Raw genomic sequence first — 9,459 nt, 5'->3', positions numbered from 1 at the left:
AAAAAAATCTTGCAGATTAAATGACCGTAGGTTTATCAAAAAATCTGTCTGGCATAGCTAAAATTCCTCAGGCTGTGAATGATAAATCAGGCAACCTGGAATAAACGGAAGGCACTTTCAATGGAAGTCAGAAAAAAATTTGGGCCATGTATTAAGAAGTTTTCAAATGAAATCGGAAGAAATTTCTAGTGGTAGTTGAAAGAAGTTTCTGAAGGAGGCCAGAAGATTATGTTTGAATGTTTTTTTTTTTAATCTTTATTAACGTGAGGCAAGTTCATCATGAAATTTTTGGCAACCACTGAGCTGAGGCATCAACCACCAAATAAAAAGTACGATGGTGTTACATCACCTAATTCCGGCGATATGGCTGGATCATGATCCAGTTTGTATGGGCCATAAGACTTTTTAAAGTTGTCTTTTTTAAACCCGACTTTAAACTTTAAACGTTAAAACGCAATCAAATAACATCAGAATTCAAAAACCAGTTCAATGATAGACTTTTTAAGTGCCCAGGATAACACTGGCCACAACCGGACATGTTACCCCCAGAGAATTGGCCAGTTTCTGATTATGGTCAAAATCTCCATGAGAAATCAAAAACCAGCTCAATGCTAGACATGTGGAGTGCCCAGGATCACGCTGGTCATATTCAGATATGTTCTAGAACCCTCGGAAAAGTGACTAGTTTCTGACTAGGGTCAAAACCATCACGCGATACTTCGAACCACATGAGAATTCATCTATCACCTCACATCATATTGGAAAGAAGTGTAAGATCTCACCATCAGTGTATTAATTAAGGTTTACTCATTGATTTAATATTAAATTAAAAAATTCTAATTGGGTGACAACTTTCAAATTGATTTGACCATAATAAAATTTGGCTAAACGAAGGATAATTATATTCCAAACTTTTATTAGATTTCCTATTCTGCAAAACATTGCCAACATCATAAAGGTTTTCTCAAAAAGCAAGGTAAAACTACTACCGGATTTGTAGAAAACCATTCACCAACAAAGCGATACAAACCATCAACAGCCGTAATTCCAACGACCACCCTCTCGCACTTTCATGAACTCCCGCAAATGCACTTTTCATTCAACTTACTTCCCTGCACACTCTGCACACGTACTCCATCAGCCTTTAGGCTTCATTGTGTTAGTGCAGCGCTCAATCATACATCACAATAAACCCGCTTCATCTTGCACCATCGTCCACGGATTAACGGCAACGCACATCATCATCATCATCACTGCAATGCACCGCCAATGGGCGGAGCTTGCAAGCGTATGCTATTCCCTGGCTAAGCCACTCCCATCGCCATACAGAATTACACCCAAACCGGTTCCCATTCAACCCACACACCGACAATCGGTTTCTTCTTTTTCCCCCCCACAACTGCACGATATCCTCGCTTTGGGCAACATGATTGGTCGGTCGGCTGGTGTCAGTGTATTGTGAAGCCTCACTGCTACGCTACACGACGAACAGGTTTTGCGAGAATTTCCAACCTAAAGCAGACGGCTCGAAATTCTTCTGTTTCAGTTGATTTTTCGGTTTTGATACGCGCGCGTTCACCGCTGACGGACTGTTGTTGAGGTTGCACCATATCGGCTACGTGAAGGTGCGCATCGTCACCGTTGTTGTTGTCGTTAGTGTTGTTGTTGTTGTTGCTATTGCGTCAACTTCGTCGGGATAGTGGGAGTGCTAGGGATTTTCCGCGACCGTTCCGCGGGATGCATTTTTTCGACGACCGTGGTCCGGAAATTCCTTTCTGCTTGCCTCCTGCCGGAACACTGGCTACTGTGGGATGATGCGGCGTGCGCTTGAAACACGTGCTAGTTTTCTTGAAAGAAATCAATGACATTGAATGGAAGCGGTGTTTAGCGTGTAACGCCGGAAAAGTGCAGTGTAAAAGACAGTCGTGGAAATTTTGACCATAAAATAAACCTCAACCAAGTCGAGTCGGTTGATTGATAGTGTGTTTGACATTGAGTCACATTTGACGGGCTGCGAGGTGATAAAGTACATGCTCTAGAAATTTTCCAGTTCGCGTTCGCGCGCGCATAGTGACTTCAACGTGTGTTGGAACATAAAACCAGTGATTTATGGTCAGTTGTTTGAATAGTTGTTTCCATTTGCCTGGATCTGGTGCCTTTCCTCGCCATCAACGGAATCGAAATAGACGACGACACGATAGGAACCTATAAATGTGGTTTCTACAAAATTGTTACAAGTGATCTTGGCAAAGTCAAACACTTTCCATCGAGTGCGATCGAGTGGATCTGAATAGCTTTCAGTAGTTGACGATTATATTTAGAACCGGGCCAGACTGCACTGCAGCGCTGCTCGGTTAAGTGTGATAATGCACTGTGATGCACGTAGCTGTCAGTGATCGATCGTGACGTGATCGACTTGCCTGGCGCGGCGACGGCAGTGAATCGATTGCATAATGCATTACAATTGCATTTGGGAAATGCCTGCATCACTGTGGGCACGGGTGCGGGGATCAACGCCACATAGCGAGCGAGTTCCTCTCAGCTATGTTGCGTATTTCTGTTGATTGTCTCGTGATCCATTTTTCGAGAGTGTCGTAGGATTCTGCGGATGCTTGCTGGTGCGGTGGTGGTGTGCGGTGCAATTTAGAACACTTGAGCGATGCGAAAGATTCGTTCGGACGGAGAAGACGAATCATAACTCAATTAAGATAATTGGATTCTGGCGGACAGACAGGCAAGTGTTGTTGTGACAGTTGGTACAAAAATGTCAACAAGGTGACCGCAATGCACCCCCAAGGCGGGGATTGAAATGACAAACATTTTGATCGGTATTGGCTCGGGAGGCGAGATATGTGAAGATTCGGAAACGATTTCGGTGCTCGGTCTGAGTGCGGAATGGTGCTGAGTGATCTCGCAGGAATGATATAATGAGTCTTATAAATTCAAACCGATGTACATACAATATGTGAGTTCGTATTATGCAGAGTTTCAAAACGTTGTATCTCAATGGGTAGCTCGGGTTTTTCGAGAAAGAGTTTTGATGTCTTGCAAAGCTTGTTGTAATAGAATTCAGTCACTAGGCGATGGTTTTTGTATCTCAGTCTCAAAGCTAAGACAATGATGACCATTACCCAAGTAACCAACAAGCCCGCTAATTCGCCTTTTTGCAGTTGAAAATAGTAAAGATTGATGAAGGTTTAAAGGTCACACAAATGGTTTACAATGTTTATGAGAATAACTATGGAAACGTATTAAATTTCATATATATCGCTCTTACTTTGGTTCTAGTTGTCCAAATGTCCGAAAAAAGTAATATGTCCCAATCACCAACAAGTGTGTTGTAACGGTCAGTTTGGCAGCACTTCAAGAACGATAGAAAGCAGAAAAAATGACAAAATAGGGTAAATTTATAGTTGGATATTTGAAAGACTACAACACCAATTTAAACAGGCTTGCTGGACATTGCCATGGAAGACACATATTATTTGTTTTATACGTTTGGACAATTAGAACCAAAGTGAGAGCGATCTAAGTGAAATTCAAATTTTCCAAAGTAATTTGCGACCTCTAAACCTTCATCAATCTTTACCATTTTTTACACGGAGACATATTTTAGGGCAATGAATCAAACTGGATGGTGGCCTACCTAACACTTTTTTCAAAATGAAGCACCCTAATGACCATGTGTCTATAGTTATACCTTATCTTGGCACCGTACCTCCTGTATAAGTTAATTAGCACAATAATTCTACAATAAATACTAAACTCACAGAATAAGAGGAAGTGTCAAATATTTTTTCAAATGGACGAATCTGCTTTTGCAAACAAAGATTCAAACGTCAATTTATCGAAACTCTAACTTTCCCACGCATACTCAATTGGGTTCTTTAAGGATATTGAGGTAAATACATATTCGTAATCTGAATTAAAAATGGAACCCAAACCCGAAATTTCATCAATTTGGGTACACTGGAACTATTTTAAATAAGTTCGATTACATTTGCAAAAATCACCTTATTAGCGCCCCTCGGTGTCGTATGGGAGCGAGCTGTCAGTTTGTTAGTTTAGTGTCAAACAGTGAAGTTATTATTTTGCTTTAAATCTTAATTTAAAAATCGAGATGGAAGTGTGTGGGTTCGAAAAAAATATCGCTGTGCTCAGAAAACGAAGCTCTATCGGATGATGTATAAAAAACAATACATTTTTCAAAATTAAAGAACCCAATTCCCCTAGGCTAAGTGAACTTCATTAGATTGATACCAATGCAACTCTGTAACGGTTGCATTACTGAACACATATAAATTAATAGTCCCAAATTGCTTTAAAATGCCATCTTCAAGATTTCCCATATGATGATTAGTTAACTGAAACCAAAGGGATCAATTATGGCTGTTGCGCAGGAAGCATCCAATGCCGTTCAGTTGTCAAGATCAATAGCTATTCATAGAAAATGTCCCAGTCCAACTTATGCGTTCGATAAAAGATACGACAGAAACTGCGATAGTAATTGCTTCTTTGTTTTTTCCCGACGGTATATCAATTGTAGCGCAGTATTTGAAAATTAATTGTGGAAGTCAAGTTGCTCGAGAATCCCTCTCAAATGATGTTTCATAAATGTTGATAACTGCATTTTGATACAATATAATATAAAAAAAAATTGACAGAAATAATTTTAAACTAAATAATTGTATCATAACTTGAGCATTTTTTGCTTAAGAATTCAAGAGAAAACTTTAACCTTTTATTTAGTTTTTTATGTAAAGTCGGTCTCTGTTCTGCAATCGAGTACCAACCACTGATGAGTGACAATTAGGTGTTTCATGCTGCTTCTGGCGAAATTCACTTCTAATTAAAAATATCAATAATGGTTCAATTTGTCCGATACATTATTCCTACCTAATGTCACTATTACTAAAAAGATCAAAATGTAGAAATTTTCTCACCGCTAGAAGCATGGTTTGAAGAGAAATCGACGATTTTTCAAAAATCTCCATATCGCAAAACTGGTTCTCATCGGTCGGATTTGAGGGTGGAAACTATTACTCAATTGCCAATTGGTGATTAATCACCGACGGCAATCGTGTACCAGGGAGGTGACTTCCACACCTAGAACATATCGAACCCATCAACACGTGAGCCAGTACCAACGTGCTTTGTTTACGGTTAAATACTGGCAAAAAAACAATAGAATCTTCAATAGTAAAACATGCGTATTATTCATATTATGTTTATTTGTAAGTTAATCAAAAACGTTAACAGGGTGTCGACTATCTGGAGAAACCTGAAAAATCAGGGGACAGAAACTTATTAATAAGTATGACTAACTTAGTTAGTTTCAAACAACTTAATAACTCGGTGTAGTTTGACGATGGTTGTTCATTTCAAATGTTAAATAGAATTGCGATTTTGTGGTTGCTCAATGCTTAATGATGCATTTTTACAGGTTGAGCTAGAATTACTCAAATAAAAGGGTATTTTGATGAGTTTGCACATAATATCAATTCAGCTCCCACTGGGTGTTGACACATTCCTGAGATCTTGACGGTTGATAAAAATCTATTTCCGTAGAAACTAAACGTTGTTAGTTGTTACAAAATTTAACCTCCAAATGGGTATGTGCGTCTCCTAATACCGTATGCGTGATAATGTTTGAAATTAAAAAAATTCTCAATAATTTCGTTTTCGAGTTTTCCAGTTTTTTTTTTTATTTATTCAAAGGGGGGATGTTTCTCTATGTTAATCATCGATCGAGTTTCCACTTGCTGCAGTTACGGCCTCCACACGCTTCCGGAATGCACGGCAGGTTCTAATAATGTAGTCTGGATCCATTTCTCTCCAGGTACGGGTTAATGTTTGTCTGAGGCTTGCTGTACTCGGGTGGCGTTTAGAAGAGGCCTTGGCCTGGCTGTAAACATGCTCTCGTCGGTGAACAGGATCTTTGCCGTTTTCCTTATTGAACGCACTTGATTCACCCGAATCAACCTTTTGATAGCAGCGATAACGCTCGGAACCCGAGCTGACCTCGGACGACCTGTGGCCACCTTCGCGGATAGTTGTCCTTTCTTTTCTCAGTCTAAAACCCTTTTGACGGTCCACCGGGACACTCCCACGGCGATTGGAATCTCTTTTTGCGACATTTGCGCGTGGGACAAATCACAAATACACTGTCACTTCGTCATGGTGCAACTGTCAAACTAAGTAAATCATTTTCTTTTATACACAGCCTACTACGGTATGAGCTAAAGGTTACGTGCATGCAAAGAAAACTAAGGCATTGTATGCACAGGTAAAACGGGAACCTTATTTGTACGATGGTGCAAACATTATCACGCATACGGTAGATGTTACACCTAATTGCGTCTGACGTAGATCCTTTGGACGCATTGGAGCGCTTTTGAGTAAATTCAGAATGGTAAAGAGTTAAGAGAAGAGGATGATTTTTTTCTGAACAGTTGTAGTTCTTGTTCCTTATTGTGTTCTTAACAGCCTGATTAGCTCAGAGAATCAAATAAATGAGAATTTAGGATAATAGCAAATAATAGTCTTGCTTGGGTGTCTTTTTGCTTTGATTGCTTGGAGTAGCACTTTTATGATTGAATGATGATTCAAAGAAACGTGGACAAGCATTGCCTAGACAGCATTGACAGGTCTTCATTGTAAATCTAGTTAGCCCGGAAATTAGCTTCTGAGTGAAGTTTTTGAAGGTGAAAACCCTGTTTTTGGGATTTCCCATTATAAGAATCTAACCTCGAATTAGCGTTTGGTTAAGCGTATTATCCGGAATAATTTTCTTGCTGGGCTGGGTCTAAAATTGTGCTCAAGGGAAAGAAATATAAAAGGGATTAAAGACAAGTATTTCACATGTAAGATGTAGGGGAACTGGGTAAATTTCTGCTCCTAGCATTGAGTTCGGAAACAGTCAGGAAAGAACTTCTAATCAGGGTTGAAAAAGTTCCCGATATTTCACGAAGTTCAACAAAGTTCGCGAGTCATAGCATAGAGGTAACTCTAAGACTAGTAGGTCCCGAAGAAACGTGCTCAACTTTTTGGCTCAGCTCTGGTACTATCTTCGGTCCCAAGCTAATCGATTCACCCCTCGAAACATAGGAAAATCCACTAACCCCTCATTTTATCTGTAAAACTTTCATAGCGAATCAAAACAAACATTGTGTAGTACTAGAATTTGGACTAGAATGGGATACGTTAATCGATTTGCTTGGTACCAATAGGCTAGTCAAGTAGTGAGTCAATTAAAAATCGTTAGTTTCGTATTGATTGTTGGTCATAATGAGTTTTGGTGAATATTTTCAACACTGCTTCTAAGGGTGAGAAAATTTGCCAAAAATATATATTATAAATATATAATATATGTGAGATATCTGGCAAAATATATGTTCTAATATTGTATCGAAAAAAAAACTAATAAATATAAGATATCACTACTTTAGGGTCAACTAGGGTCAAAAACTGGTACACTTGCCCTACTGACTTTATATTTCATAAACCATTGTTCGCAATATTGAGCCCCTGATAGGAAATTTGTACCATTCGCTTGTACAGGGCTGGTAGCGAGTCACTTTTTAGTGACTTGGTCACTTTTTTTCAAGCCAGTCACTAAAAAGTTTCTTTTTTTAAGGCCAAGACACTAAAGTCACTTTTTCTTGTAATAAGTCACTATTTTAAACATTTTTAAACGTGAATTTATTTCAAGATTGATCATTCATCTGAATAGGCCTACATTTTGTTCTATTTTTTTGAATAATTCGAAGTTGACAACCTTGTAGAGAGTTTTTTTTTACGTTTAATCATTCTTCTCTATCTACAGGGTGTCCACTTAATTGGTTAAATAAAGTTCCCTGAGTTTTCCAGGTTTTTCCATAACTTTGGAGGATAATTTCCAGGTTTACATATAAGAAGAATCCTATTTATGAAATGCGTTTGACGTTTCGTACCAAATAAAATGTGGAAACATCAATGAAGTTCTATTGATCTCAGAAAAGCTAGATCTAGAGATCTTTAGGGAATCCAGAGATCTTAAGGGGAAGTCCCTGAAACCTTAGCCCAGACTATTGTATTGATTTAAAAATCTATAAGCGTGACTTTAGACAAAATCGAGAACCCATAAGATGTTCCGAAAGATTCAGTTCAGAGACCTTCAGAAAATTTATGAAAACTTCAGAAATTTTTCAGGAACTTCACAGAAATCCAGAGAATTCCAGGGAAGTTTAAAGGTGTTTCGAGAATTCCATTTATTTTAAAGCAGAACCGAGATCTTCATTAGAGTTGAGAGTTTAGGGGATCTCCGAGAACATCAAGACAGATAAGAGAATTAAAGGGCAGATCAAAAAATTTCTAGGAAATTGCAGAAACCGAAATTTCCGGAAAGTTCTGTTTGCTCAGAGAAAATGTCTGGAACGCAATAAAAATTATATGAACATCCGGAAAATGTGAGAGTATTTTAAGGGTGTTATATCATGGAAATTTCAAGATCTAAAAAAATTCGAAAATTTACGTAAGTTGATTAGAGAACATCAACGAAGTTCCATTAATTAAATAGAGGCGAGAACTTTTAGTAAGGACCGATAGTTCAAAAAATTTAGATATTTTAAGATTGTTTCATTATATTTAGTGAAGCTCCGAGTACTTCGAGGACGATCAGATAACAACAGAAATATCACTTTAACTTAAGGAAATTCGCATCGACTTACAAGGAATTCCTTAGAATAATGGGATATTCCGAGAATTCTATGATTGATCCGAAAACTTTAGAAGCTTCAGGGAATCATAACATATGTATATATATCAGCAAATTCACCGCAACATTTGATCAATTTAGAGAAATTAAGGTAAACATAGAAAACTGCTGGGATGTCCAGGCTTTCCAGGGAAAATTGGTGATTTAAAGCAAAGTTTCATGAGCGTTTATAAACTTTATAAAATTTAAGGAAAATTGCAGAACTTTAAGGCAAATAAATCAATTCCAGTAAAATGGTGGGTTCTTTTAAAATAAATACTTAGATATTCAAGGAAATCTAGAGAATTTTTAGGAAATTGAGAAATATTTTGGGCAGTTTCAAAAACATCAGGAAACTCTAGACTATTGAAGAAGTTATGAATTAGTTTCGATAATTTGAACTTCAGGCAAACCTTGAGAACTTCAGTGAAAATCATAGAACTATTTTAATTATTTCGCTGCGGTAGCTTCAAGAAGTTCCTGAAATTTCAGAATAACTTCGAAAGCTTCACAGAAGTACAGAGATTTTCAGAAACATTTCGAGAACTTCATAAAAGTCTATGGAACTTAAGGGAAGATCCGAGAACTTCGGGAACTTTTATGGACCTTTCGGGAGCATCTCAAATAAGTTTAGTAAAACTCCAAAAACAAAGGGAATTTCAGGGGAGTTCAGTTCCATTAGTTTAACTGAATTAGCGGGAAATTTCAAGAAGTTCTCAGATTTT

At 38.0% G+C, this 9,459-nt stretch overlaps 1 protein-coding gene across 1 annotated transcript in view; it reads left to right on the top strand.

The window, feature by feature from the left end:
* Positions 1 to 1,563: 1,563 nt before the first annotated feature.
* Positions 1,564 to 9,459, top strand: part of vg (vestigial) — a 132,332-nt gene continuing 124,436 nt past the window's right edge. The window contains exon 1 of the mRNA XM_065221563.1: positions 1,564 to 2,112. The gene's annotated coding sequence lies outside the window, so the exon portion shown is untranslated. The remainder of the gene's footprint in view (positions 2,113 to 9,459) is intronic.

This window comes from Ochlerotatus camptorhynchus, unplaced genomic scaffold (genome assembly GCF_037179485.1).
Source record: "Ochlerotatus camptorhynchus isolate MF236.1 unplaced genomic scaffold, CSIRO-AGI_Acam_v1.1 ptg000144l, whole genome shotgun sequence".
Lineage (NCBI taxonomy): Eukaryota > Metazoa > Arthropoda > Insecta > Diptera > Culicidae > Ochlerotatus > Ochlerotatus camptorhynchus.
This window is presented reverse-complemented; position numbering and strand designations above follow the sequence as displayed.